Consider the following 13,585-nt stretch of genomic DNA (forward strand, 5'->3'; position numbering starts at 1 on the left):
TATTGATGCCTAAAAAATTGGCACCAGAATCGTGCCTATAGAGGCACTTAGGCCACCGAAGGCCACTGTGGGTGTGGCTAATGCTGGAAGTGGCATTAGGCGGCCTAAAGTGCCTCCGTTTGTGCGATTCATATCATAGGTAGGTGCCAGAAATGTAGGCCAGGAAGATTCTGGCCTACATTTCTGGCGCCTACTTTTGCCAGAGATGCGATTCTGTACCCGGCACTGTCGCGTGATTGACATGCGATCGGCTGCCGAGCAAGGTACCAGTTACAGAATCCGGGCCTAAATGTAGAGCAATATGTGTTTTAAGAAGTACAGTAAAACCTTGGATTGCAAGTAACTTGGTTTGCAAGTGTTTTGCAAGACAAGCAAAACATTTTATAAAATTTTAACTTGATATACAAGCAATGTCTTGCAATACAAGTACATACAGTATACACACATCACAACTGAGCCGATGGTTCTTTCTCTGATGCTGCAAGAGTGTGAGCAAAGTCTTGCAATACGATTACATACAGTATACACATGTCACATCATCACAATTGAGCCGATGTTTCTCTCTCTGACGCTGCAGGAGTGTAGTGACTGTTCTAAATGAGCGAGGTCTTGCAATACAAGTATGTACAGTATTTTATATTAAAGTTTTTGGGTTGTGGAACGAGTTTTCATTATTTCCTATGGGGAAATTCGCATTGATATACGAGTGCTTTGGATTACAAGCACGATTCTGGAACGAATTATGCTCGCAATCTAAGGTCTTACTGTATTTTAATTTCTGATTGTGTAATGTAAGTGCTTTTTTATGTTTTTGTACCCCATCCAGAGTTGTGGATATTGTTTTAAATTAAATAATAAAACAAAAAAAGAGGATCCCCAAAGATGGCTGTCGTCTGAGAATGTAGGGAAGGTTTTGTGTTCGTACTACTGTCTTTCACTTTTTGTCTTTTTGCCTGATACTTAAGCACAATGCAAAGCCTTGGGGGAGTTAACCTCCCTCTGACTTTCACACCAGCAGTATTCTATTAAGAGTTTTACTCACTTTCTGCCCTCTTTGGGTGATTTCGGCAGTACTAAGCACAGAAGTGTCTGCTTCCAGCCTTGTGGAAGAAGTTTCAGATCAGGTTCAGGCTGGATTCAGAACAAAGGACACTACTGAGAAGTTACATTATTGGCAGATTGCTTCTGGTGCCAGTGGAGAGGATGCAACAAGACCATATGGAACTGTAGAACCAGATTTTGGTGACTGGGGTAAGTGAGAGCATTTGCTCCTTACCCCATTTATGTGGCTTCTGGTAGTTATTCTAGTATTATAGAAGCCAGCTACAATTACTGTGAAGTCCTTTTGGACTTCTCTTTCGTCCTTGTATCAAGTTATATTTTCTGTTGAGAGCCCAACAACAGCTTTGCCTTTGAAGATACAGACTTTGGAATCAAGTTTGCCTTTGCAGATACAGACTTTGGAATTCAGCTTGTCTATTCAAATATAGAAATTAGAATGTTCTGCTTGGGTTGCCTGTGCTTTGAGTACAATGGCTAAGACGTTGGAATATTTTGAAAATTATATTAGCCATCTTGTGCCTTTTGAATTTTCTCTTAATAAATTCTTACCTGTGTATCTTCAAGAGTTTGACTGAAATACTAAAGGTGCCTGAGGCAGCTAAACCATAAATTAAGGGTTTTTTGTTTTCTTTACCAGAGAGGAGCAATGGGCAAGGCTCTCAGCAGGATAAAGATGTGCCTAAGAGGCCTTAGATTATCTGCATTTATCCCAGGACAAGCAGGCAGGTATTCTCACTAGTGGGTGATGTCATCCGACAGAGCCCCGACACGGACATCTTGAAAGCATGTCTTGCTTGAAGAAACTTAGAAGTTTCGAGATGCCCGCACCGCGCATGCACCAGTGCCTTCCCGCCCGATGTACCGGGCGTGTCTCCTCAGTTCTTTTCTTTCCGCGGAGCTGAGAAGTTTGTACTTCATTCTGCGCTGACTGAAATTCAGTTTTTTGCCTTCTAATTCCCGCGTTTCTATTTCTTTCTTTGATTTTATTTCAATTTTACTTTATTTTTCTAAAAAAAAAAAAAAAAAAAATTAAAATTATTTCTTCCGGGGGTTCGGCCGGGCCGGCCTCGTGGCTGCGGCCTAGCGGCTTCGACCTTGCAGCGTCGATTTTCCGGCCTATGTCCCGACCAATCACCGGTTTTAAAAAGTGCAGCAAGTGCCAGCGTGCGATTTCGCTGACGGACCCACACCGACGCTGCCTTCAGTGTCTTGGTCCGGAACACGTTCCGAAATCGTGCCGGCCTTGTTCCACGCTCACTGCGCGCTCGTTTAAGCGGCGCTGCTTGCTCTGGGAGTCGATGTTCAAGATGGAAACTGCCAAGGAAATCTCTACTACTGCGGCTGTTGAGGTTTCGCCGGTCCGTTCGAAACCTGCATCGACGACTCCTGCATCGAGCATCGTGAAGCCCGCATCGTTCACACCGGCTTCAGCATCGAGTTCAGCATCGGCGCCTGCTTCCGTCTCCTCGGTTCAGGTACCGCCTTCCACTGTTCCTCCGGTGGTCATCAAAGTGCCTAAAGCTAGCAAGCAGAAGCACTTGGCCACGAAGGAACGCGAAGACCATACTGGAGGACCCCCTTTCGGTGCGGATCCCTCCATATCGGCTTCGCTTCGTTCCCTGCTAGAAGCTCAGTTTGTCGAGCTTATGCACACTATGGGACCCCGGCTTATTGCCAACATTCACGGTGAGCTTTCAACCCCGGTTTCAGAGGGCGGTCCGCCCCCTCCCCCTCCTCCTCGTCGTTCAATCTCTCTACTCGACGAGGGGGATCGGCGGAGGGCGGCGGAATCCTCCAGGAGAGCTTCCCTCCCTGAGATGCCACCTTTGGAGCCCATCACACCTCCACGCCAACAGGGTGCTAGGGCGGCTCCTGATAATCGTAGTCCTGGGCATTCTGCATCGCAGGAGGAGTTCTTCCACACTCCATACCAGACCTGGGTGGCGCTGCGTGAATCCGCATCTCTGCCACCTCTACGATCCACTGCATCAAGCCCTATCCATTCCTTTGAGGCTTCGAAGGACCACTCGATGCATAGAAGATCTCGTTCTCCGTCCCGTCACCGGGAGGGGCATCGATCTCGACACTCTTCTCAGCACTCCTCACGTCATTCGGAGGTGTCCCCGCAGAAGAAGATGCAGCGTTTGGGATACTCCTCGTCGGATTTGTCCCAGCCGGAAGGGCCGGAGTATGAGGAACCATCTACTTCCTATTCTCCTTGCCGATCTCAGCTCTCCCTGGACCCGGAGGCTTCCACGTCTTCTAGCCCGTCTCGTCGGCCGGCCTTGGCGGACCAACTGTCTTTCTCATCCTTTCTCCGACAAATGGCGGATGACTTGGATGTGACTTTGGACACTGGGTCAAAATATTCTAAAGAGTATTTGGACACCATGCATTTACCTCATCCTCCGGCGGAGACACTTCGGCTTCCTCTACACAAACTGCTGGACCAGACTTTCATGCGCTGTTTTGAGACACCGTATTCCTTACCTGCAGTCCCCAGTAAACTGGATGCTCGATACCGCATCGTTCACCACAAGGGGTTTGAGGGAGCTCAACTTTCTCATCAGTCCCTTCTAGTCGAGTCCTCTCTCAAACGTTCTCATCCCTCCCAAGTCTATGCTTCCGTTCCTCCGGGCAGAGAGGGGAGAACGATGGACAAGTTTGGTAGACGTATCTATCAGAACTCGATGATGGCGACTCGAGTGCTCAACTACAACTTTTTCTTTTCTTCATACTTGGATTTTTTCTTGCCGGTGCTCCGCAAGTTCACTCCTTTCATCGATGCTCAGGCTCGTTTCCAGTTTGAAGAGGTGGTGGCGACCCTGTCCCAATTACGCCTTCAACTGATGCAATCCTCCTACGATGCTTTTGAGCTCTCGGCTCGAGCGGCGGCATGTTCGGTTGCCATGCGTCGTCTGGCATGGCTTCGAACCATCGATATGGATCCGAACCTCCAAGACAGACTGGCAAATGTACCTTGTGCAGGAGCGGATCTATTTGATGAGTCCATCGAAACTGTTACTAAAAAGCTGTCGGACCATGAAAAGTCTTTTCAGTCTATTCTACGTCCTAAACCGAAACCTCAGCAGTCTCGTCCATCCAGACCGCCTCAAATTTACCAGCGGCGTTATCAACCGAGGCAGACTCCTCCTGCGAGACAGCCTGCGAAGAGACAGCCTCCGCAAAAGACTCAGCAGAAGCCTCAGATGCCGGCTGCACCCAAGGCTACTCAGCCTTTTTGACTCTCTTCCAGGGAGCATAACCGACGTTCTGTCTTCCACTGTTTTTCCCATAGGGGGTCGTTTCCATCATTTTTGTCATCGATGGGAGGCGATCACCACAGACCTTTGGGTCCTTACCATCGTAAGAGAGGGATACTCTCTTCATTTCCAACGGGTCCCCCCGGACCACCCTCCAAGAGAGTATCCTTCAAACTTAACGCAGACCGCTCTTCTCCAGGAGGCCCAAGCTTTGCTTCGGCTTCGGGCCGTCGAGCCGGTCCCGTTAGATCAGCAAAACCAAGGGTTTTACTCCAGGTATTTCCTAGTTCCGAAGAAGACGGGCGATCTGCGGCCCATTTTGGACCTTCGAGTCCTCAACAAGTTTTTGGTCAAGGAGCGGTTCCGTATGCTGACCCTTGCCTCTCTCTATCCCCTCCTCGAGCAGAACGATTGGTTATGCTCTCTGGACCTCAAGGAGGCCTACACTCACATCCCGATTCATCCGGCCTCCCGCAAGTTCCTCAGATTTCGGGTGGGACATCTACATCTGCAGTATCGAGTGCTTCCATTTGGCCTTTCCTCTTCGCCCAGAGTCTTCACGAAGTGTCTGGTGGTGGTGGCCGCTGCACTCCGGAACATGGGTCTTCAGGTGTTTCCATACCTCGACGACTGGCTCATCAAGGCCCCGTCGGCCCCAGAGGTCATTTCGGCGACCTTGACCACGATTTGTTTTCTGCAGAGCTTGGGCTTCGAGATCAACTTTCCCAAGTCACATCTTCAGCCCACCCAGACTCTCCCCTTCATCGGGGCGGTCCTGGATACCATCCAACTTCGAGCGTTCCTCCCTCCTCAGCGCATGGATGCTCTTCTTCTACTCTGCCAGTCGGTGTCTTCTCGCCCGTCCATCTCAGCGAGACACATGATGGTCCTCTTGGGTCACATGGCATCCACAGTTCATGTGACGCCTTTTGCCAGACTACATCTCAGAATTCCTCAATGGACCTTGGCATCTCAGTGGACTCAGGTGTCCGACCCATTGTCCCGCCACATTGTAGTCACTCCTGCTCTACGGCAGTCTCTTCTTTGGTGGATGACCTCTTCGAATCTATCCAGAGGTTTGCTGTTTCACTCTCCTCCCTACCAGAAGGTTCTCACGACCGATTCATCGAACTATGCATGGGGAGCTCATCTGGATGGTCTTCGCACTCAGGGGTTCTGGACCAGTGCGGAACGACTCCATCAAATCAATCTTCTGGAGCTCAGAGCCATCTTCAATGCTCTTCAGGCTTTTCAACATCTGCTTCACGACATGGTAGTCCTAATTCGCACCGACAATCAGGTCGCCATGTATTATGTAAACAAGCAAGGGGGCACGGGCTCGGCCTCCCTTTGCCAGGAAGCTCTTCGAGTCTGGGATTGGGCGGTCCGCCACAACACCTTCCTCAGGGCTGTCTACATTCAGGGGAAGGACAATGTCTTGGCAGACAAATTGAGCCGTCTTCTCCAACCTCACGAATGGACGCTCAATTCCAAACCCCTTCATCAGATATTTGCACAATGGGGGACACCTCAGATAGACCTCTTTGCAGCCCCCCACAACTTCAAGCTGCCTCAGTTTTGCTCCAGGATCTACACTCCTCTCCGTCTCGAGGCAGACGCTTTTCTGCTGGATTGGGAGAATCGCTTCCTATATGCGTTTCCTCCTTTTCCTCTCATTCAGAAGACTCTGGTCAAGTTGAGATCAGACCATGCCACCATGATTCTAATTGCTCCTCGGTGGCCCAGACAACCTTGGTTCTCCCTTCTACTTCAACTCAGCAGCAGGGAGCCCATACTTCTTCCAGTGTTTCCTTCACTTCTCACTCAACATCAAGGTTCACTACTTCATCCCAATCTGCAGTCCCTCCACCTGACAGCTTGGTTCCTTTCAACATAACTCCTCACCAGTTTTCTCAAGCAGTGAGGGAGGTTTTGGAGGCTTCCAGGAAGCCTGCTACTCGACAATGCTACTCCCAAAAATGGACTAGATTCTCCTCCTGGTGTATTTCCAATGCCACGGAACCTGAGCGAGCTTCCCTTTCTTCTGTATTGGACTACCTTTTACACCTATCTCAGTCTGGTCTCAAATCTACCTCCATACGAGTCCACCTGAGTGCTATTGCGGCTTTCCATCAGCCTCTACAGGGGAAACCTTTGTCTGCTCATCCTGTGGTTTCCAGATTTATGAAAGGTCTTTTTCATGTCAACCCTCCTATCAAACCTCCTCCTGTGGTTTGGGATCTCAATGTTGTCCTGTCTCATCTCATGAAGCCTCCGTTTGAACCTCTCAACAAGGCTCCACTTAAGTATCTCACCTGGAAGGTGGTTTTTCTGGTGGCCCTCACGTCTGCTTGCCGCGTCAGTGAGCTTCAGGCCCTAGTGGCGGATCCACCGTTCACTGTATTCCATCATGACAAGGTGGTTCTTCGTACTCATCCGAAATTCCTGCCTAAAGTGGTCTCTGAATTTCACATCAACCAATCCATCGTGCTTCCAGTGTTCTTTCCAAAGCCTCATTCTCATCCTGGGGAAGCTGCTTTGCACACTCTGGACTGTAAACGTGCTTTAGCTTTCTACTTGGATCGCACAAAGCCTCACAGAACTGCTCCTCAACTTTTCGTCTCCTTTGATCCAAACAAGTTGGGACGACCTGTATCGAAGCGCACCATCTCTAACTGGATGGCGGCTTGTATCTCTTCCTGCTATGCCCAGGCTGGATTATCCCTTTCCTGTAAGGTCACAGCCCATAAGGTCAGAGCAATGGCGGCCTCTGTAGCCTTCCTCAGATCGACACCGATTGAGGAGATTTGTAAGGCTGCCACTTGGTCCTCGGTTCATACATTCACCTCTCATTATTGCCTGGACACTTTTTCCAGACGGGATGGACAGTTTGGCCAAACAGTGTTACAAAATTTATTCTCTTGAAATTGCCAACTCTCCCACCATCCCATTGGGGTTAGCTTGGAGGTCACCCACTAGTGAGAATACCTGCCTGCTTGTCCTGGGATAAAGCAATGTTACTTACCGTAACAGTTGTTATCCAGGGACAGCAGGCAGCTATTCTCACGTCCCACCCACCTCCCCTGGGTTGGCTTCTCAGGCTAGCTACCTGAACTGAGGAGACACGCCCGGTACATCGGGCGGGAAGGCACTGGCGCATGCGCGGTGTGGGCATCTCGAAACTTCTAAGTTTCTTCAAGCAAGACATGCTTTCAAGATGTCCGTGTCGGGGCTCTGTCGGATGACATCACCCACTAGTGAGAATAGCTGCCTGCTGTCCCTGGATAACAACTGTTACGGTAAGTAACATTGCTTTTTGAACAGTCTTTGAAGAGTGATAACTTAGTGGGCCACATACCTAGTTTTTGAGCAAGCCAAGGACTCAATTCTGCACCTTATTTTCGTAATAATGTTTTTCTTATGGGAGTTGTGTTTAGATTTTCCTGATAACCCTTCAAATTTTCCTAGAAATAAGATGTATTTCTTGTCTATGTGACAATAGGTGCAGGCTTCTTGTGGGAAAATGTTAAGACAGTATTTCCCTATTTAATCACATATTTGTTTTGGATTGTTCCGCTTTGATTTATTTTTCTTGGTAATAAGGGAGTACACCACGGTGAGCCCTCAAAACAGACAATAAATAGGGCCTACATTATGTGATAGGGTAGCTGATTTCTAATTTGATTTCTTGTTTATATATATATATATTTTTTTTTAGTTAGTCATACTGCCTTGGACATTTAGGATCCTGTTACTTTACTATTTTGTGGATTTTTATCAGTTGAGAAGAGAAAGTTCCTTGTCAATCAAAATCAAGAAACAATACTATTTTTGGAGGAAGCTGGGATATTGGAATTAAGTAAAGGACTTGTGAAAAGAAAGGAGGAAAGCAGTACTTGGAATGGCCCCTAGCAGAAGTGGAACTGGTTGAGTGGAAGGCAACAGAGGGTAGTGGTCAATGGAGATTGCTCTGAGGCAAGGGATGTTTACCAGTGGTGTGCCTCCTCCGGGTTCAGTTCTTTTTAACATTTTTTGTAAACAATTTTGCTGAAGGCCTGTCAGGGTAAGATTTGCTTCTTTGCAGAAACCAAAATCTGCAATAGAGTAGACACCCCTGATGGTGTGAATAACGTGAGGAAGGACCTAGCAAAGCTTAAAGAATGGTCTGAAATTTGGCAGCTAAGATTTAATGCTAAGAAATGCAAGGTCATGTATTTGGGCTGGAAAAACCCAATATACTGTATATACTTTGGAAGAAAGGCGGGGAGAAAGGAGACATGATAGACATTTAAATACCGCATAAATGTACATGAGACAAGTATTTTTCATTTGAAAGGAAGCTCCAGAATGACAGAGCATAGGATAAAGTAAAGAGGTGAAAGGCTTGGGAGTAATCTGAGTTAATTTCCTTTATTGAAGAAGTATTAGGTATTGGGGTTTCCAAGACTATGGAGTGCTGTTTGTTGAATAAAGGACCAGTTGTCCTGCCCTTGAACTATCAGAAATGGACATCTGATAATGACAGCAGGTCGACTTGTCCAGGCATCTGCTTGAAAACAACCAGATTCACCAGGGCCTCGAGTATTATTGATCAAAGTTCAATACATACAACAAATGTCAAAATTGACTGCTCTTGGGAGAAATCAGATACATAATTACAACACCATTTGGGGTGTATATGAAATCTGGATTAATTCCCAAAAGGATAATTCTATTGACCCTTGATAGTTTTTATTTTTTCATCTTTAAACTTTTCTTTTACACTCTATAAATCTCCTGCACACATCCTCCCACTGGGGTGGGGAGGGGGGACGACGACGGGAGGGTTGGGATGCAGTAGCTACTATAGGTATTTTGATACTTTTAGTATTTATCAAGAAATAAGTTATATAATGAATTAATGTATTGTTTTATATATGAATATATAAATTGGATGCTTTTAATTGCATTAAATTTCAATAATAAAAAAGAGATTTAATCTGCCTTCCTCTTGGTGCTGTCTTGGCTACCCCAGGTGATTCCTTGTCAGTTTCCTTTCTTAACTTCTTTTTACTTTTATGGGATGCTTGATTTCTCCTCCCTTCAAGCACCTCCTTTTTCCAGAGTTAGTGCTCGGCCCTGCTACAGGGTTAACCAGGCTGCCTCCCACGTTCCCATCTTGGAGTTTTATTTCCTTACTCCTTTTTAGACACAGCACTGACCTCCCTGGTGTACACAGAGTCTTTGGCAGAAACAGATATTCCACGCCAAATTTTCTCTTTTTCCTGTTGGAGTTTGGAAATACAGCAGTTTCTCTCTCTCTCTGGCTCCAGTTTGGAGTCTTGTATTTCCCAAGAGCCAGCTACTTAGTAACAGAAGTAGCAGCTCTGGCTCCAGAGTCCATCATTTCTCTGGGCCAGCTTTTCTATCTGCTCTAGTACCAACAGTTCTTGGTTTCAATTTCTACAGGACTTTTCCTGACCCCACTCTGGCTTCTTTATCAAGTACACTCCACTGCTTGATCAGGTAAGCTCCCCAGCCTGATAATCACTTTTTAAATTCTGTTTTCCTTCTGTAACACTAGCAAGTTTGTAGCTTAATCTAAAGCTCAGACATACATGTCTTCTTTTCTTCTTCCCATTGGAGGCCAGATTTTCTCTATTACCCTGGTAGTAATGTACTTGCCAAACAGAAAAAAATACCTCCTACCTGTCAAGCGCTACCTGTAGTTCTTCCAGTTCCTTTCTTGGGGCAAAGCTAATCTCCTTATCCCATCCTTGAAAAGAGCTATACTACTCTAGTGAAGTCTGAAGCCCTGGAGGTAAATGAATCGGCTTCTTTGAAGCAGAAGCTCATATCCCGGCACTATCACCATATGTAATTGCCTGAGCAGGTTTTTACATAGAAACATGATGGCAGATAAAGGTTAAATGACCCATCCAGTCTGTCCACCCATAGTAACCATTATCTCTTCCTCTCTCTGAGATCCCATGTGCCTTTCACACGCTTTCTTGAATTCAGACACAGTCTTTGTCTCCACCACCTCTTTCGGGAGACTGTTCCATGCATCTACCACCCTTTCTGTAAAAAAAAAGTATTTCCTTAGATTACTCCTGAATCTATCGCCTCTCATTCCAGAGCTTCCTTTCAAATAAAAGAGACTCATGAGCATTTAAACCATGTAGGTATTTACACATCTTTATCGTATCTCCCCTCTCCCGCCTTTTCTCCAAAGTATACGTATTGAGATCTTTAAGTCTGTCCCCATATGCCTTATGATGAAGACCACGCACCATTTTAGTAGCCTTCCTCTGGACTGACTCCATCCTTTTTATATAATTTTGAAGGTGCGATCTCCATAATTGCACACAATATTCTAAATGAGGTCTCACCAGAATCTTATACAGGGCCATCAATACCTCCTTTTTCTTACTGGCCATACTTCTCCCTATGCACCCTAGCATCCTTCTAGCTTTCACCATCACCTTTTCAACCTGTTTGGCTACCTTAAGATCATCACATACAATCACACCCAAGTCCCGCTCTTCTGTCGTGCACATAAGTTCTTCACCCCCTAAGCTGTACCGTTCCTTCGGGTTTTTGCAGCCCAAATGCATGACCTTGCATTTCTTAGCATTCAATTTTAGCTGTCAAATTTCAGACCATTCTTCAAGCTTTGTTCACACCATCTGGGGGGGGGGGGGGTCTATACTATTGCAGACTTTGGTATCATCTGCAAAGAGACAAATCTTACCTGAAGCCCTTCAGCAATATCGCTTATAAAAAATGTTAAAAAGAACAGAACCTTGAGGCACATCACTGATAGCACTCGGTTGCCTTCCACTCAACCAGTTCTTGATGTCTGTGTGAAACACTGTCAAAGACTTTGCTAAAATCTAAATACTCCACATCTAGCACACTCCCTTTATCCTATTCTCTGGTCACCCAGTCAAAGAAATTGATCAGATTTGTCTGACAAGACTTACCTCTAGTGAATCCATGTTGCCTCCAGTCTTGTAATCCACAGAATTCCAGAAACTTCACCATTCTCTGTTTTAAATGCGTTTCCACTAATTTGCTTTCCTCAGAAGTCAGACTTACAGGCTTGTAATTCCCTACTTCTCCCTTACTTTCGCTTTTGTGGATAGGGACCACATCCGTCCTTCTCCTGTCCTCCGGTACCACTCTAGAGAAGCTTTGAAAAGGTCAGTCAGCGGAGCCACCAGAACTTCCCTAAGTTCCTTCAGCACCCTCGGATGTACACCATCTAGCCCTATCTCTTTGCCTACCTTTAATTTAGCTAGCTCCTCATGAACACAACCCTCTGAAAATCGATTGGGGTCTAACATGCCTCCATCCCTATTTGCATTTGTCTTCCACAGTTCCGCTCCTGGCACTTCAGCTGTAAACACAGAACAGAAATGTTAAGCAATTCAGCCTTTTCATTATCAGCTTCTACATATTTCTCCCCTTCACTTTAGAGTCAGAGTGCCACTTTGGCACATCTTCCTATCACTGATAAATCTAAAAAAATGTCTCGTCTCCCCATTTTACTGTGTCAGCTACTTTTTCTTCCAGTTGCTTCTTTGCTTTCCTGACTACTTGACCAGCCTCTCTTAACTTTTCCAGATATTTTTACCTCTTTCTACGATCTTTTGTAGCTTATGAAAGCTAACTTACCTCAGGGATGAGGTTTGTGCACTGTCAAACACACACATAAAAGGTGCAATAAACTTTAGTAGTGCAGAGCCTAAATGCTGTTAATTCACAGGGTCAGGAACAAGAAAAGTAGTCTCTTAGTTCAAAGCATAAAGTTTTAGAAGTTGCCTGGGACTTGCAGGGCCCAAGTTGCGGTCTATAGCTGTCACGTCCCAAACACAGTCTTTCTTCAATCAAGTACCAGGGTCTGGCCCCAGCCAGCCCCAGATCCAAATCCACATATATTTTACGTAAGAAGTTGGCTTACCTCAGGTAAGCAGAGTCTAGCTATCAAAGTCAAGGTATATACTGGGGAGCACTGCTTCCTTCCTTCCCCTGGGCTACTTCTCAATGTAAACCCTGGTAAGGTTTCTCCTCCTTGAGCCCTCTTGCCTCGGGACCCTTCTCTGGGAAGTCTCTTGTTGTGGGACTTCTCTGATTGATTGACTCCACTCTAGGGCGTATGAACTCTTCCTTGCCTGAGTCCCACCTTATGACTCAGCAGCTTTGCCCTACCTCCCCTAAGGTGGCTTACTCTTGAGCTAGCGCCCCCTGTTGTCCAGTAGTGTAAATGCAATATTAGTGAGGAAGTGCCCCTCACTCCATCACACCTACTAATTATCTACCCGGGTAGGCTTTTGTTGTATCTTTGAGGCTTTGCCTGGTGACAGTCTAGGAATAGAGTTTGCTATGAGACCTATAAGGCTCTTTTGTAATGCTGCCCTGTCAGGCTACTCTCTTTCTGTTCTATGATGCTTGTCTATGGCACTAAGCTGTGTGAATCTGTGGTGCTGCTATGCGAGGCTGTAATGTTGTGCTTTAATGTATTACAGTGCAGCGATATAAGCTTGGTCTATGTATAGATCCAACGTTGGTCATTTAGGACTCCAGTCCAGTTAGGTTTTCAGGATTTCCCCAATGAATTTGCATGAGATCAATTTGTATGCACTGCTTCCATTATATGCAAATAGATCTCATGCATTTTCATTTGGGAAATCCTGCAAACCCAACCTGGCAAGGACCAAGGTTGGATACTTCTGATCAGAGGGGTTTCATAAAGTTGATTTATAATGCTGTTAGGTGTTTCATATCAGCTTTGTCAATAGTATACTGATAAGCTCCAGGACTTTGCCACTGCTTGTATTGGTGATTTATTTATTTAACACATTTCTATCCCTCAATATCTATAAAAGCTAAGTGGGTTTCAACTAACATTTATAAATTTCAGGATGTAAAGCCAACATATGTCACTGAATTGTTGGTATTCTCTGCCTCCATCTGCTGGTAGCAGGGCATAACCCATTTGTCTGAATTAGTCTAGCAGGACTCAAGAAAAGACATTATTAACACTATATCCATGTTATTCCTGTTGTGATTCAATTTACCTGTCTCCCAGTTTCTCATTGATTGCATTTTTATTTATATTTGGCCGTTTTACTGTTATTCTGTTAATAATATTGTAATTTTTATGCCAAACTGTACTACACCTGCTGTACACCATCTTAGGTAAATCTCTTCGCTTTATAAAGGCAATAAATAAATATACATAGATTATCCCAGGACAAGCAGGCAGCATATTCTTG

At 45.7% G+C, this 13,585-nt stretch overlaps 1 protein-coding gene across 2 annotated transcripts in view; it reads left to right on the forward strand.

Moving 5' to 3' along the window:
• Positions 1-13,585, forward strand: part of SORL1 (sortilin related receptor 1) — a 240,475-nt gene that overhangs the window by 47,018 nt on the left and 179,872 nt on the right. The window lies entirely within an intron of this gene.

Source organism: Geotrypetes seraphini, chromosome 13 (assembly GCF_902459505.1).
Source record: "Geotrypetes seraphini chromosome 13, aGeoSer1.1, whole genome shotgun sequence".
NCBI lineage: Eukaryota > Metazoa > Chordata > Amphibia > Gymnophiona > Dermophiidae > Geotrypetes > Geotrypetes seraphini.